Genomic DNA, 20,794 nt, shown 5'->3' with positions numbered 1-20,794 from the left:
TATCTGACAAATCACTAATCAGGGATCATAAAGGGGATGAATGAGATGGAATGGTAAAGCAGTATTCAGGCAGCACCCATATCTGGATGGTCATTTGGGTTAGTCAAAACAGCATTCTTCCGTTGCCAGATAGCAATTTAGTAGGTTTTCATAAAAATGAAGGGAAAAAGGCCAAGGTCTTGATAGTTGAGTTGAATAAAGTAACAACATCATGCAGCTGTTGGATAGGTTCATGACATCACCATCAGAATCTTACTCATTGCCATCAGAATCATACTCATCAGAATCTTACTCATCATCATTAGAATCTTACTCATCACCATCAGAATCTTACCCATCATCATCAGAATCTTACCCATCATCATCAGAATCTTACTCATCACATCAGAATCTTACTCATCACCATCAGAATCTTACTCATCACCATCAGAATCTTACTCATTACCATCAGAATGTTACTCATCACCATCAGAAAATTACTCATCACCATTAGAAACTTACTCATCACCATCAGAATCTTACTCATCGCCATCAGAATCTTACTCATCATCACCATCAGAATCTTACTCATCACCATCAGCATCTTACTCATCACCATCAGAATATTACTCATCATCACCATCAGAATCTTACTCATCACCATCAGAATCTTACTCATCACCATCAGAACCTTACTCATCACCATCAGAATCTTTCTCATTACCATCAGAATCTTACTCATCACCATCAGAATCTTACTCATCATCACATTCAGAATCTTACTCATCACCATCAGAATCTTACTCATCACCATCAGCATCTTACTCATCACCATCAGAATCTTACTCATCATCACCATCAGAATCTTACTCATCACCATCAGAATCTTACTCATCACCATCAGAACCTTACTCATCACCATCAGAATCTTTCTCATTACCATCAGAATCTTACTCATCACCATCAGAATCTTACTCATCATCACATTCAGAATCTTACTCATCACCATCAGAATCTTACTCATCACCATCAGAACCTTACTCATCACCATCAGAATCTTTCTCATCACCATCAGAATCTTACTCATCATCACCATCAGAATCTTACTCATCACCATCAGAATCTTACTCATCACCATCAGAATCTTACTCATCACCATCAGAATCTTACTCATTACCATCAGAATCTTACTCATCACCATCAGAATCTTACTCATCATCACCATCAGAATCTTACTCATTACCATCAGAATCTTACTCATCACCATCAGAATCTTACTCATCATCACCATCAGAATCTTACTCATCACCATCAGAATCTTACTTGTAATCACTATAAGAATCTTACTCATCAACATCAGAATCTGACTCATCATCACGATCAGAATCTTACTCATCATCACCATCAGAATCTTACTCATCACCATCAGAATCTTATTCATCACCATCAGAATCTTACTCATCACCATCAGAATCTTAGTCATCATCAACATCAGAATCTTACTCATTACCATCAGAATCTTACTCATCACCATCAGAATCTTTCTCATCACCATCAGAATCGTACTCATCACCATCAGAACCTTACTCATCACCATCAGAATTTTACTCATCACCATCAGAATCTTACTCATCACCATCACCATCAGAATCTTACTCATTACCGTCAGAACATTACTCATCACCATCAGAATCTTACTCATCACCATCAGAATCTTACTTATCATCACCATAAGAGTCTTACTCATCACCATCAGAATTTTACTCATCACCATCAGCATCTTACTCATCACCATCAGAAGATTACTCATCACCATCAGAATCTTACTCATCATCACCATCAGAATCTTACTCATCACCATCAGCATCTTACTTATCACCATCAGAATCTTACTCATCATCACCATCAGAATCTTACTCATCACCATCAGAATCTTACTCATTACCATCAGAACGTTACTCATCGCCATCAGAATTTTACTCATCACCATCAGAATCTTACTTATCATCACCATAAGAATCTTACTCATCACCATCAGAATCTTACTCATCACCATCAGCATCTTACCCATCACCATCAGAATCTTATTCATCATCACTATAAGAATCTTACTCATCACCATCAGAATCTTACTCATTACCATCAGAATCTTACTCATCACCATCAGAATCTTACTCATCACCATCAGCATCTTACTTATCACCATCAGAATCTTACTCATCACCTTCAGAATTTTACTCATCACCATCAGCAACTTACTCATCACCATCAGAATCTTACTCATCAACATCAGAATCTTTCTCATTACAATCAGAATGTTACTCATCACCATCAGAATCTTACTCATCATCACCATCAGAATCTTACTCATCACCATCAGAATCTTACTCATCACCATCAGAATCTTACTCATCATCACCATCAGAATCTTACTCATCACCATCAGAATCTTACTCATTACCATCAGAATCTTACTCATCACCATCAGAATCTTACTCATCATCACCATCAGAATCTTACTCATTACCATCAGAATCTTACTCATCACCATCAGAATCTTACTCATCATCACCATCAGAATCTTACTCATCACCATCAGAATCTTACTTGTAATCACTATAAGAATCTTACTCATCAACATCAGAATCTGACTCATCATCACGATCAGAATCTTACTCATCATCACCATCAGAATCTTACTCATCACCATCAGAATCTTATTCATCACCATCAGAATCTTACTCATCACCATCAGAATCTTAGTCATCATCAACATCAGAATCTTACTCATTACCATCAGAATCTTACTCATCACCATCAGAATCTTTCTCATCACCATCAGAATCGTACTCATCACCATCAGAACCTTACTCATCACCATCAGAATTTTACTCATCACCATCAGAATCTTACTCATCACCATCACCATCAGAATCTTACTCATTACCGTCAGAACATTACTCATCACCATCAGAATCTTACTCATCACCATCAGAATCTTACTTATCATCACCATAAGAGTCTTACTCATCACCATCAGAATTTTACTCATCACCATCAGCATCTTACTCATCACCATCAGAAGATTACTCATCACCATCAGAATCTTACTCATCATCACCATCAGAATCTTACTCATCACCATCAGCATCTTACTTATCACCATCAGAATCTTACTCATCATCACCATCAGAATCTTACTCATCATCACCATCAGAATCTTACTCATCACCATCAGAATCTTACTCATTACCATCAGAACGTTACTCATCGCCATCAGAATTTTACTCATCACCATCAGAATCTTACTTATCATCACCATAAGAATCTTACTCATCACCATCAGAATCTTACTCATCACCATCAGCATCTTACCCATCACCATCAGAATCTTATTCATCATCACTATAAGAATCTTACTCATCACCATCAGAATCTTACTCATTACCATCAGAATCTTACTCATCACCATCAGAATCTTACTCATCACCATCAGCATCTTACTTATCACCATCAGAATCTTACTCATCACCTTCATAATTTTACTCATCACCATCAGCAACTTACTCATCACCATCAGAATCTTACTCATCAACATCAGAATCTTTCTCATTACAATCAGAATGTTACTCATCACCATCAGAATCTTACTCATCATCACCATCAGAATCTTACTCATCACCATCAGAATCTTACTCATCACCATCAGAATCTTACTCATCATCACTATAAGAATCTTACTCATCACCATCAGAATCTTACTCATCACCATCAGAATCTTACTCATTACATCAGAATGTTACTCATCACCATCAGAAACTTACACATCACCATCAGAATCTTACTCATTACCATCAGAATCTTACTCATCACCATCAGAATCTTACTTGTCATCACCATCAGAATCTTACTCATCACCATCAGAATCTTACTTGTAATCACTATAAGAATCTTACTCATCACCATCAGAATCTGACTCATCATCACCATCAGAATCTTACTCATCATCACCATCAGAATCTTACTCATCACCATAAGAATCTTACTCATCAACATCAGAATCTTACTCATCACCATCAGAACCTTACTCATCACCATCAGAATCTTACTCATCACGATCAGAACCTTACTCCTTACCATCAGAATCTTACTCATCACCATCAGAATCTTACTCATCACCATAAGAGTCTTACTCATCACCATCAGAATTTTACTCATCACCATCAGCATCTTACTCATCACCATCAGAATGTTACTCATCACCATCAGCATCTTACACATCACCATCAGAATCTTACTCATCACCATCAGCATCTTACTAATCACCATCAGAATCTTACTCATCACCATCAGAATCTTACTCATCACCATCAGAATCTTACTCATCACCATCAGAATCTTACTCATTACCATCAGAACGTTACTCATCACCATCAGAATTTTACTCATCACCATCAGAATCTTACTTATCATCACCATGAGAATCTTACTCATCACCATCAGAATTTTACTTATCACCATCAGAATCTTACTCATCAACATCAGCATCTTACTCATCAACATCAGAATCTTACTTATCACCATCAGAATCTTACTCATCACCATCAGAATCTTACTCATCACCATCAGAACCTTACTCATCACCATCAGAATCTTACTCATCACCATCAGAATCTTACTCATCACCATCAGAATCTTACTCCTTACCATCAGAATCTTACTCATCACCATCAGAATCTTACTCATCACCATCCAAATCTTACTTATCATCACAATAAGTATCTTACTCATCACGATCAGAATCTTACTCATCACCATAAGAATGTAACTCATCACCATCAGCTTCTTACTCATCACCATCAGAATCTTACTCATCACCATCAGAAACTTACTCATCACCATCAGAACCTTACTCATCACCATCAGAACCTTACTCATCACCATCAGAATCTTTCTCATCAGCATCAGAATCTTACTCATCACCATCAGAACCTTACTCATCACCATCAGAATCTTACTCATCACCATCAGAATCTTACTCATCACCATCACCATCAGAATCTTACTCATTACCATCAGAACGTTACTCATCACCATCAGAATCTTACTCATCACCATCAGAATCTTACTTATCATCACCATAACAGTCTTACTCATCACCATCAGTATTTTACTCATCACCATCAGCATCTTACTCATCACCATCAGAATCTTACTCATCACCATCAGAATCTTACTTGTAATCACTATAAGAATCTTACTCATCACCATCAGAATCTGACTCATCATTACCATCAGAATCTTACTCATCATCACCATCAGAATCTTACTCATCACCATCAGAATCTTACTCATCAACATCAGAATCTTACTCATCACCATCAGAACCTTACTCATCACCATCAGAATCTCACTCATCACGATCAGAACCTTACTCATCACCATCAGAATCTTACACATTACCATCAGAATCTTACTCATCACCATCAGAATCTTACTCCTTACCATCAGAATCTTACTCATCACCATCAGAATCTTACTCATCACCATCAGAATCTTACTTATCATCACAATAAGAATGTTACTCATCACCATCAGCATCTTACTCATCACCATCAGAATCTTACTCATCACCATCAGAAACTTACTCATCACCATCAGAACCTTACTCATCACCATCAGAACCTTACTCATCACCATCAGAATCTTTCTCATCAGCATCAGAATCTTACTCATCACCATCAGAACCTTACTCATCACCATCAGAATCTTACTCATCACCATCAGAATCTTACTCATCACCATCACCATCAGAATCTTACTCATTACCATCAGAACGTTACTCATCACCATCAGAATCTTACTCATCACCATCAGAATCTTACTTATCATCACCATAACAGTCTTACTCATCACCATCAGTATTTTACTCATCACCATCAGCATCTTACTCATCACCATCAGAATCTTACTCATCACCATCAGAATCTTACTTGTAATCACTATAAGAATCTTACTCATCACCATCAGAATCTGACTCATCATTACCATCAGAATCTTACTCATCATCACCATCAGAATCTTACTCATCACCATCAGAATCTTACTCATCAACATCAGAATCTTACTCATCACCATCAGAACCTTACTCATCACCATCAGAATCTTACTCATCACGATCAGAACCTTACTCATCACCATCAGAATCTTACACATTACCATCAGAATCTTACTCATCACCATCAGAATCTTACTCCTTACCATCAGAATCTTACTCATCACCATCAGAATCTTACTCATCACCATCAGAATCTTACTTATCATCACAATAAGAATCTTACTCATCACGATCAGAATCTTACGCATCACCATCAGAATGTTACTCATCACCATCAGTATCTTACACATCACAGTCAAAATCTTACTCATCACCATCAGAATCTTACTTATCATCACCATAAGAATCTTACTCATCACCATCAGAATTTTACTTATCACCATCAGAATCTTACTCATCAACATCAGAATCTTACTTATCATCACAATAAGTATCTTACTCATCACGATCAGAATCTTACTCATCACCATCAGAATGTTACTCATCACCATCAGCATCTTACTCATCACCATCAGAATCTTACTCATCACCATCAGAAACTTACTCATCACCATCAGAACCTTACTCATCACCATCAGAACCTTACTCATCACCATCAGAATCTTTCTCATCAGCATCAGAATCTTACTCATCACCATCAGAACCTTACTCATCACCATCAGAATCTTACTCATCACCATCAGAATCTTACTCATCACCATCACCATCAGAATCTTACTCATTACCATCAGAACGTTACTCATCACCATCAGAATCTTACTCTTCACCATTAGAATCTTACTTATCATCACCATAACAGTCTTACTCATCACCATCAGTATTTTACTCATCACCATCAGCATCTTACTCATCACCATCAGAATCTTACTCATCACCATCAGAATCTTACTTGTAATCACTATAAGAATCTTACTCATCACCATCAGAATCTGACTCATCATTACCATCAGAATCTTACTCATCATCACCATCAGAATCTTACTCATCACCATCAGAATCTTACTCATCAACATCAGAATCTTACTCATCACCATCAGAACCTTACTCATCACCATCAGAATCTTACTCATCACGATCAGAACCTTACTCATCACCATCAGAATCTTACACATTACCATCAGAATCTTACTCATCACCATCAGAATCTTACTCCTTACCATCAGAATCTTACTCATCACCATCAGAATCTTACTCATCACCATCAGAATCTTACTTATCATCACAATAAGAATCTTACTCATCACGATCAGAATCTTACGCATCACCATCAGAATGTTACTCATCACCATCAGTATCTTACACATCACAGTCAAAATCTTACTCATCACCATCAGAATCTTACTCATCACCATCAGAACCTTACTCATCACCATCAGAACCTTACTCATCACCATCAGAATCTTTCTCGTCACTATCAGAATCTTACTCATCACCATCAGAACCTTACTCATCACCATCAGAATCTTACTCATCACCATCAGAATCTTACTTATCATCACCATAAGAGTCTTACTCATCACCATCAGAATTTTACTCAACACCATCAGCATCTTACTCATCACCATCAGAATATTACTCATCACCATCAGAATCTTACTCATCATCACCATCAGAATCTTACTCATCACCATCAGCATCTTACTTATCACCATCAGAATCTTACTCATCAGCATCAGAATCTTACTCATCATCACCATCAGAATCTTACTCATCACCATTAGAATCTTACTCATTACCATCAGAACATTACTCATCACCATCAGAATTTTACTCATCACCATCAGAATCTTACTTATCATCACCATAAGAATCTTAATCATCACCATCAGAATCTTACTCATTACCATCAGAATGTTACTCATCACCATCAGAAACTTACTCATCACCATCAGAATCTTACTCATTACCATCAGAATCTTACTCATCAACATCAGAATCTTACTCATCATCACCATCAGAATCTTACTCATCACCATCAGAATCTTACTCATCACCATCAGAATCTTACTTGTAATCACTATAAGAATCTTACTCATCACCATCAGAATCTGACTCATCATCACCATCAGAATCTTACTCATCATCACCATCAGAATCTTACTCATCACCATCAGAATCTTACTCATCAACATCAGAATCTTACTCATCACCATCAGAACCTTACTCATCAACATCAGAATCTTACTCATCACCATCAGAATCTTACTCATCACCATCAGAATCTGACTCATCATCACCATCAGAATCTTACTCATCATCACCATCAGAATCTTACTCATCACCATCAGAATCTTACTCATCACGATCAGAACCTTACTCCTTACCATCAGAATCTTACTCATCACCATCAGAATCTTACTCATCACCATAAGAGTCTTACTCATCACCATCAGAATTTTACTCATCACCATCAGCATCTTACTCATCACCATCAGAATGTTACTCATCACCATCAGCATCTTACACATCACCATCAGAATCTTACTCATCACCATCAGCATCTTACTAATCACCATCAGAATCTTACTCATCACCATCAGAATCTTACTCATCACCATCAGAATCTTACTCATCACCATCAGAATCTTACTCATTACCATCAGAACGTTACTCATCACCATCAGAATTTTACTCATCACCATCAGAATCTTACTTATCATCACCATAAGAATCTTACTCATCACCATCAGAATTTTACTTATCACCATCAGAATCTTACTCATCAACATCAGAATCTTACTCATCAACATCAGAATCTTACTTATCACCATCAGAATCTTACTCATCACCATCAGAATCTTACTCATCACCATCAGAACCTTACTCATCACCATCAGAATCTTACTCATCACCATCAGAATCTTACTCATCACCATCAGAATCTTACTCCTTACCATCAGAATCTTACTCATCACCATCAGAATCTTACTCATCACCATCCAAATCTTACTTATCATCACAATAAGTATCTTACTCATCACGATCAGAATCTTACTCATCACCATAAGAATGTAACTCATCACCATCAGCTTCTTACTCATCACCATCAGAATCTTACTCATCACCATCAGAAACTTACTCATCACCATCAGAACCTTACTCATCACCATCAGAACCTTACTCATCACCATCAGAATCTTTCTCATCAGCATCAGAATCTTACTCATCACCATCAGAACCTTACTCATCACCATCAGAATCTTACTCATCACCATCAGAATCTTACTCATCACCATCACCATCAGAATCTTACTCATTACCATCAGAACGTTACTCATCACCATCAGAATCTTACTCATCACCATCAGAATCTTACTTATCATCACCATAACAGTCTTACTCATCACCATCAGTATTTTACTCATCACCATCAGCATCTTACTCATCACCATCAGAATCTTACTCATCACCATCAGAATCTTACTTGTAATCACTATAAGAATCTTACTCATCACCATCAGAATCTGACTCATCATTACCATCAGAATCTTACTCATCATCACCATCAGAATCTTACTCATCACCATCAGAATCTTACTCATCAACATCAGAATCTTACTCATCACCATCAGAACCTTACTCATCACCATCAGAATCTTACTCATCACGATCAGAACCTTACTCATCACCATCAGAATCTTACACATTACCATCAGAATCTTACTCATCACCATCAGAATCTTACTCCTTACCATCAGAATCTTACTCATCACCATCAGAATCTTACTCATCACCATCAGAATCTTACTTATCATCACAATAAGAATGTTACTCATCACCATCAGCATCTTACTCATCACCATCAGAATCTTACTCATCACCATCAGAAACTTACTCATCACCATCAGAACCTTACTCATCACCATCAGAACCTTACTCATCACCATCAGAATCTTTCTCATCAGCATCAGAATCTTACTCATCACCATCAGAACCTTACTCATCACCATCAGAATCTTACTCATCACCATCAGAATCTTACTCATCACCATCACCATCAGAATCTTACTCATTACCATCAGAACGTTACTCATCACCATCAGAATCTTACTCATCACCATCAGAATCTTACTTATCATCACCATAACAGTCTTACTCATCACCATCAGTATTTTACTCATCACCATCAGCATCTTACTCATCACCATCAGAATCTTACTCATCACCATCAGAATCTTACTTGTAATCACTATAAGAATCTTACTCATCACCATCAGAATCTGACTCATCATTACCATCAGAATCTTACTCATCATCACCATCAGAATCTTACTCATCACCATCAGAATCTTACTCATCAACATCAGAATCTTACTCATCACCATCAGAACCTTACTCATCACCATCAGAATCTTACTCATCACGATCAGAACCTTACTCATCACCATCAGAATCTTACACATTACCATCAGAATCTTACTCATCACCATCAGAATCTTACTCCTTACCATCAGAATCTTACTCATCACCATCAGAATCTTACTCATCACCATCAGAATCTTACTTATCATCACAATAAGAATCTTACTCATCACGATCAGAATCTTACGCATCACCATCAGAATGTTACTCATCACCATCAGTATCTTACACATCACAGTCAAAATCTTACTCATCACCATCAGAATCTTACTTATCATCACCATAAGAATCTTACTCATCACCATCAGAATTTTACTTATCACCATCAGAATCTTACTCATCAACATCAGAATCTTACTTATCATCACAATAAGTATCTTACTCATCACGATCAGAATCTTACTCATCACCATCAGAATGTTACTCATCACCATCAGCATCTTACTCATCACCATCAGAATCTTACTCATCACCATCAGAAACTTACTCATCACCATCAGAACCTTACTCATCACCATCAGAACCTTACTCATCACCATCAGAATCTTTCTCATCAGCATCAGAATCTTACTCATCACCATCAGAACCTTACTCATCACCATCAGAATCTTACTCATCACCATCAGAATCTTACTCATCACCATCACCATCAGAATCTTACTCATTACCATCAGAACGTTACTCATCACCATCAGAATCTTACTCTTCACCATTAGAATCTTACTTATCATCACCATAACAGTCTTACTCATCACCATCAGTATTTTACTCATCACCATCAGCATCTTACTCATCACCATCAGAATCTTACTCATCACCATCAGAATCTTACTTGTAATCACTATAAGAATCTTACTCATCACCATCAGAATCTGACTCATCATTACCATCAGAATCTTACTCATCATCACCATCAGAATCTTACTCATCACCATCAGAATCTTACTCATCAACATCAGAATCTTACTCATCACCATCAGAACCTTACTCATCACCATCAGAATCTTACTCATCACGATCAGAACCTTACTCATCACCATCAGAATCTTACACATTACCATCAGAATCTTACTCATCACCATCAGAATCTTACTCCTTACCATCAGAATCTTACTCATCACCATCAGAATCTTACTCATCACCATCAGAATCTTACTTATCATCACAATAAGAATCTTACTCATCACGATCAGAATCTTACGCATCACCATCAGAATGTTACTCATCACCATCAGTATCTTACACATCACAGTCAAAATCTTACTCATCACCATCAGAATCTTACTCATCACCATCAGAACCTTACTCATCACCATCAGAACCTTACTCATCACCATCAGAATCTTTCTCGTCACTATCAGAATCTTACTCATCACCATCAGAACCTTACTCATCACCATCAGAATCTTACTCATCACCATCAGAATCTTACTTATCATCACCATAAGAGTCTTACTCATCACCATCAGAATTTTACTCAACACCATCAGCATCTTACTCATCACCATCAGAATATTACTCATCACCATCAGAATCTTACTCATCATCACCATCAGAATCTTACTCATCACCATCAGCATCTTACTTATCACCATCAGAATCTTACTCATCAGCATCAGAATCTTACTCATCATCACCATCAGAATCTTACTCATCACCATTAGAATCTTACTCATTACCATCAGAACATTACTCATCACCATCAGAATTTTACTCATCACCATCAGAATCTTACTTATCATCACCATAAGAATCTTAATCATCACCATCAGAATCTTACTCATTACCATCAGAATGTTACTCATCACCATCAGAAACTTACTCATCACCATCAGAATCTTACTCATTACCATCAGAATCTTACTCATCAACATCAGAATCTTACTCATCATCACCATCAGAATCTTACTCATCACCATCAGAATCTTACTCATCACCATCAGAATCTTACTTGTAATCACTATAAGAATCTTACTCATCACCATCAGAATCTGACTCATCATCACCATCAGAATCTTACTCATCATCACCATCAGAATCTTACTCATCACCATCAGAATCTTACTCATCAACATCAGAATCTTACTCATCACCATCAGAACCTTACTCATCACCATCAGAATCTTACTCATGACGATCAGAACCTTACTCATCACCATCAGAATCTTACTCATTACCATCAGAATCTTACTCATCACCATCAGAATCTTACTCCTTACCATCAGAATCTTACTCATCACCATCAGAATCTTATCCATCACCATCAGAATCTTACTTATCGTCACAATAAGAATCTTACTCATCACGATCAGAATCTTACTCATCACCATCAGAATGTTACTCATCACCATCAGCATCTTACACATCACAGTCAAAATCTTACTCATCACCATCAGAATCTTACTCATCACCATCAGAACCTTACTCATCACCATCAGAACCTTACTCATCACCATCAGAATCTTTCTCGTCACTATCAGAATCTTACTCATCACCATCAGAACCTTACTCATCGCCATCAGAATATTACTCATCACCATCAGAATCTTACTCATCATCACCCTCAGAATCTTACTCATCACCATCAGCATCTTACTTATCACCATCTGAATCTTACTTATCAGCATCAGAATCTTACTCATCATCACCATCAGAATCTTACTCATCACCATCAGAATCTTACTCATTACCATCAGAACATTACTCATCACCATCAGAATTTTACTCATCACCATCAGAATCTTACTTATCATCACCATAAGAATCTTACTCATCACCATCAGAAATTTACTCATCACCATCAGAATCTTACTAATCACCATCAGCATCTTACTTATCACCATCAGAATCTTACTCATCACCTTCAGAATTTTACTCATCACCATCAGCATCTTACTCATCACCATCAGAATCTTACTCATCAACATCAGAATCTTTCTCATTACAATCAGAATCTTACTCATCACCATCAGAATCTTACTCATCATCACCATCAGAATCTTACTCATCACCATCAGAATCTTACTCATCACCATCAGAAACTTACTCATCACCATCAGAATCTTACTCATCATCACTATAAGAATCTTACTCATCACCATCAGAATCTTACTCATCACCATCAGAATCTTACTCATCACCATCAGAATCTTACTCATTACCATCAGAATGTTACTCATCACCATCAGAAACTTACTCATCACCATCAGAATCTTACTTGTAATCACTATAAGAATCTTACTCATCAACATCAGAATCTGACTCATCATCACCATCAGAATCTTACTCATCATCACCATCAGAATCTTACTCATCACCAACAGAATCTTACTCATCAACATCAGAATCTTACTCATCACCATCAGAACCTTACTCATCACCATCAGAATCTTACACATCACGATCAGAAACTTACTCATCACCATCAGAATCTTACTCATCACCATCAGAATCTTACTCCTTACCATCAGAATCTTACTCATCACCATCAGAATCTTACTCATCACCATCAGAATCTTACTTATCATCACAATAAGAATCTTACTCATCACGATCAGAATCTTACTCATCACCATCAGAATGTTACTCATCACCATCTGCATCTTACACATCACAGTCAAAATCTTACTCATCACCATCAGAATCTTACTCATCATCACCATCAGAATCTTACTCATCACCATCAGAATCTTACTCATCAACATCAGAATCTTACTCATCACCATCAGAACCTTACTCATCACCATCAGAATCTTACACATCACGATCAGAAGCTTACTCATCACCATCAGAATCTTACTCATCACCATCAGAATCTTACTCATCACCATCAGAATCTTACTTGTAATCACTATAAGAATCTTACTCATCACCATCAGAATCTGACTCATCATCACCATCAGAATCTTACTCATCATCACCATCAGAATCTTACTCATCACCATCAGAATCTTACTCATCAACATCAGAATCTTACTCATCACCATCAGAACCTTACTCATCACCATCAGAATCTTACTCATGACGATCAGAACCTTACTCATCACCATCAGAATCTTACTCATTACCATCAGAATCTTACTCATCACCATCAGAATCTTACTCCTTACCATCAGAATCTTACTCATCACCATCAGAATCTTATCCATCACCATCAGAATCTTACTTATCATCACAATAAGAATCTTACTCATCACGATCAGAATCTTACTCATCACCATCAGAATGTTACTCATCACCATCAGCATCTTACACATCACAGTCAAAATCTTACTCATCACCATCAGAATCTTACTCATCACCATCAGAACCTTACTCATCACCATCAGAACCTTACTCATCACCATCAGAATCTTTCTCGTCACTATCAGAATCTTACTCATCACCATCAGAACCTTACTCATCGCCATCAGAATATTACTCATCACCATCAGAATCTTACTCATCATCACCCTCAGAATCTTACTCATCACCATCAGCATCTTACTTATCACCATCAGAATCTTACTCATCAGCATCAGAATCTTACTCATCATCACCATCAGAATCTTACTCATCACCATCAGAATCTTACTCATTACCATCAGAACATTACTCATCACCATCAGAATTTTACTCATCACCATCAGAATCTTACTTATCATCACCATAAGAATCTTACTCATCACCATCAGAAATTTACTCATCACCATCAGAATCTTACTAATCACCATCAGCATCTTACTTATCACCATCAGAATCTTACTCATCACCTTCAGAATTTTACTCATCACCATCAGCATCTTACTCATCACCATCAGAATCATACTCATCAACATCAGAATCTTTCTCATTACAATCAGAATCTTACTCATCACCATCAGAATCTTACTCATCATCACCATCAGAATCTTACTCATCACCATCAGAATCTTACTCATCACCATCAGAAACTTACTCATCACCATCAGAATCTTACTCATTACCATCAGAATCTTACTCATCACCATCAGAATCTTACTCATCATCACCATCAGAATCTTACTCATCACCATCAGAATCTTACTCATCACCATCAGAATCTTACTTGTAATCACTATAAGAATCTTACTCATCAACATCAGAATCTGACTCATCATCACCATCAGAATCTTACTCATCATCACCATCAGAATCTTACTCATCACCAACAGAATCTTACTCATCAACATCAGAATCTTACTCATCACCATCAGAATCTTACTCATCACCATCAGAATCTTACTCATCACCATCAGAATCTTACTTGTAATCACTATAAGAATCTTACTCATCACCATCAGAATCTGACTCATCATCACCATCAGAATCTTACTCATCATCACCATCAGAATCTTACTCATCACCATCAGAATCTTACTCATCAACATCAGAATCTTACTCATCACCATCAGAACCTTACTCATCACCATCAGAATCTTACTCATGACGATCAGAACCTTACTCATCACCATCAGAATCTTACTCATTACCATCAGAATCTTACTCATCACCATCAGAATCTTACTCCTTACCATCAGAATCTTACTCATCACCATCAGAATCTTATCAATCACCATCAGAATCTTACTTATCATCACAATAAGAATCTTACTCATCACGATCAGAATCTTACTCATCACCATCAGAATGTTACTCATCACCATCAGCATCTTACACATCACAGTCAAAATCTTACTCATCACCATCAGAATCTTACTCATCACCATCAGAACCTTACTCATCACCATCAGAACCTTACTCATCACCATCAGAATCTTTCTCGTCACTATCAGAATCTTACTCATCACCATCAGAACCTTACTCATCGCCATCAGAATATTACTCTACACCATCAGAATCTTACTCATCATCACCCTCAGAATCTTACTCATCACCATCAGCATCTTACTTATCACCATCAGAATCTTACTTATCAGCATCAGAATCTTACTCATCATCACCATCAGAATCTTACTCATCACCATCAGAATCTTACTCATTACCATCAGAACATTACTCATCACCATCAGAATTTTACTCATCACCATCAGAATCTTACTTATCATCACCATAAGAATCTTACTCATCACCATCAGAAATTTACTCATCACCATCAGAATCTTACTAATCACCATCAGCATCTTACTTATCACCATCAGAATCTTACTCATCACCTTCAGAATTTTACTCATCACCATCAGCATCTTACTCATCACCATCAGAATCTTACTCATCAACATCAGAATCTTTCTCATTACAATCAGAATCTTACTCATCACCATCAGAATCTTACTCATCATCACCATCAGAATCTTACTCATCACCATCAGAATCTTACTCATCACCATCAGAAACTTACTCATCACCATCAGAATCTTACTCATCATCACTATAAGAATCTTACTCATCACCATCAGAATCTTACTCATCACCATCAGAATCTTACTCATCACCATCAGAATCTTACTCATTACCATCAGAATGTTACTCATCACCATCAGAAACTTACTCATCACCATCAGAATCTTACTCATTACCATCAGAATCTTACTCATCACCATCAGAATCTTACTCATCATCACCATCAGAATCTTACTCATCACCATCAGAATCTTACTCATCACCATCAGAATCTTACTTGTAATCACTATAAGAATCTTACTCATCAACATCAGAATCTGACTCATCATCACCATCAGAATCTTACTCATCATCACCATCAGAATCTTACTCATCACCAACAGAATCTTACTCATCAACATCAGAATCTTACTCATCACCATCAGAACCTTACTCATCACCATCAGAATCTTACACATCACGATCAGAAACTTACTCATCACCATCAGAATCTTACTCATCACCATCAGAATCTTACTCCTTACCATCAGAATCTTACTCATCACCATCAGAATCTTACTCATCACCATCAGAATCTTACTTATCATCACAATAAGAATCTTACTCATCACGATCAGAATCTTACTCATCACCATCAGAATGTTACTCATCACCATCTGCATCTTACACATCACAGTCAAAATCTTACTCATCACCATCAGAATCTTACTCATCATCACCATCAGAATCTTACTCATCACCATCAGAATCTTACTCATCAACATCAGAATCTTACTCATCACCATCAGAACCTTACTCATCACCATCAGAATCTTACACATCACGATCAGAAGCTTACTCATCACCATCAGAATCTTACTCATCACCATCAGAATCTTACTCATCACCATCAGAATCTTACTTGTAATCACTATAAGAATCTTACTCATCACCATCAGAATCTGACTCATCATCACCATCAGAATCTTACTCATCATCACCATCAGAATCTTACTCATCACCATCAGAATCTTACTCATCAACATCAGAATCTTACTCATCACCATCAGAACCTTACTCATCACCATCAGAATCTTACTCATGACGATCAGAACCTTACTCATCACCATCAGAATCTTACTCATTACCATCAGAATCTTACTCATCACCATCAGAATCTTACTCCTTACCATCAGAATCTTACTCATCACCATCAGAATCTTATCCATCACCATCAGAATCTTACTTATCATCACAATAAGAATCTTACTCATCACGATCAGAATCTTACTCATCACCATCAGAATGTTACTCATCACCATCAGCATCTTACACATCACAGTCAAAATCTTACTCATCACCATCAGAATCTTACTCATCACCATCAGAACCTTACTCATCACCATCAGAACCTTACTCATCACCATCAGAATCTTTCTCGTCACTATCAGAATCTTACTCATCACCATCAGAACCTTACTCATCGCCATCAGAATATTACTCATCACCATCAGAATCTTACTCATCATCACCCTCAGAATCTTACTCATCACCATCAGCATCTTACTTATCACCATCAGAATCTTACTCATCAGCATCAGAATCTTACTCATCATCACCATCAGAATCTTACTCATCACCATCAGAATCTTACTCATTACCATCAGAACATTACTCATCACCATCAGAATTTTACTCATCACCATCAGAATCTTACTTATCATCACCATAAGAATCTTACTCATCACCATCAGAAATTTACTCATCACCATCAGAATCTTACTAATCACCATCAGCATCTTACTTATCACCATCAGAATCTTACTCATCACCTTCAGAATTTTACTCATCACCATCAGCATCTTACTCATCACCATCAGAATCTTACTCATCAACATCAGAATCTTTCTCATTACAATCAGAATCTTACTCATCACCATCAGAATCTTACTCATCATCACCATCAGAATCTTACTCATCACCATCAGAATCTTACTCATCACCATCAGAAACTTACTCATCACCATCAGAATCTTACTCATTACCATCAGAATCTTACTCATCACCATCAGAATCTTACTCATCATCACCATCAGAATCTTACTCATCACCATCAGAATCTTACTCATCACCATCAGAATCTTACTTGTAATCACTATAAGAATCTTACTCATCAACATCAGAATCTGACTCATCATCACCATCAGAATCTTACTCATCATCACCATCAGAATCTTACTCATCACCAACAGAATCTTACTCATCAACATCAGAATCTTACTCATCACCATCAGAACCTTACTCATCACCATCAGAATCTTACACATCACCATCAGAAACTTACTCATCACCATCAGAATCTTACTCATCACCATCAGAATCTTACTCATCACCATCAGAATCTTACTCCTTACCATCAGAATCTTACTCATCACCATCAGAATCTTACTCATCACCATCAGAATCTTACTTATCATCAAAATAAGAATCTTACTCATCACGATCAGAATCTTACTCATCACCATCAGAATGTTACTCATCACCATCAGCATCTTACACATCACAGTCAAAATCTTACTCATCACCATCAGAATCTTACTCATCATCACCATCAGAATCTTACTCATCACCATCAGAATCTTACTCATCAACATCAGAATCTTACTCATCACCATCAGAACCTTACTCATCACCATCAGAATCTTACACATCACGATCAGAAACTTACTCATCACCATCAGAATCTTACTCATCACCATCAGAATCTTACTCATCACCATCAGAATCTTTCTCCTTACCATCAGAATCTTACTCATCACCATCAGAATCTTACTCAACACCATCAGAATCTTACTTATCCTCACAATAAGAATCTTACTCATTAAAATCAGAACGTTACTCATCACCATCAGAATCTTACTCATCACCATCAGAATCTTACTTATCATCACCATAAGAGTCTTACTCATCACCATCAGAATTTTACTCATCACCATCAGCATCTTACTCATCACCATCAGAATATTACTCATCACCATCAGAATCTTACTCATCATCACCATCAGAATCTTACTCATCACCATCAGCATCTTACTTATCACCATCAGAATCTTACTCATCACCATCAGAATCTTACTCATCATCACCATCATAATCTTACTCATCACCATCAGAATCTTACTCATCACCATCAGAATCTTACTCATCACCATCAGAATCTTACTCATCACCATCTGAATCTTACTTATCATCACAATAAGAATCTTACTCATCACGATCAGAATCTTACTCATCACCATCAGAATGTTACTCATCACCATCAGCATCTTACTCATCACCATCAGAATCTTACTCATCACCATCAGAACCTTACTCATCACCATCAGAATCTTACTCATTACCATCAGAATCTTACTCATCAACATCAGAGTCTTACTCATCATCACCATCAGAATCTTACTCATCACCATCAGAATCTTACTCATCACCATCAGAATCTTACTTGTAATCACTATAAGAATCTTACTCATCACCATCAGAATCTGACTCATCATCACCATCAGAATCTTACTCATCATCACCATCAGAATCTTACTCATCACCATCAGAATCTTACTCATCAACATCAGAATCTTACTCATCACCATCAGAACCTTACTCATCACCATCAGAATCTTACTCATGACGATCAGAACCTTACTCATCACCATCAGAATATTACTCATTACCATCAGAATCTTACTCATCACCATCAGAATCTTACTCCTTACCATCAGAATCTTACTCATCACCATCAGAATCTTATCCATCACCATCAGAATCTTACTTATCATCACAATAAGAATCTTACTCATCACGATCAGAATCTTACTCATCACCATCAGAATGTTACTCATCACCATCAGCATCTTACACATCACAGTCAAAATCTTACTCATCACCATCAGAATCTTACTCATCACCATCAGAACCTTACTCATCACCATCAGAACCTTA

Source organism: Salvelinus fontinalis, chromosome 9 (genome assembly GCF_029448725.1).
Source record: "Salvelinus fontinalis isolate EN_2023a chromosome 9, ASM2944872v1, whole genome shotgun sequence".
Classification (NCBI taxonomy): Eukaryota; Metazoa; Chordata; class Actinopteri; order Salmoniformes; family Salmonidae; genus Salvelinus; species Salvelinus fontinalis.
This window is presented reverse-complemented; position numbering follows the sequence as displayed.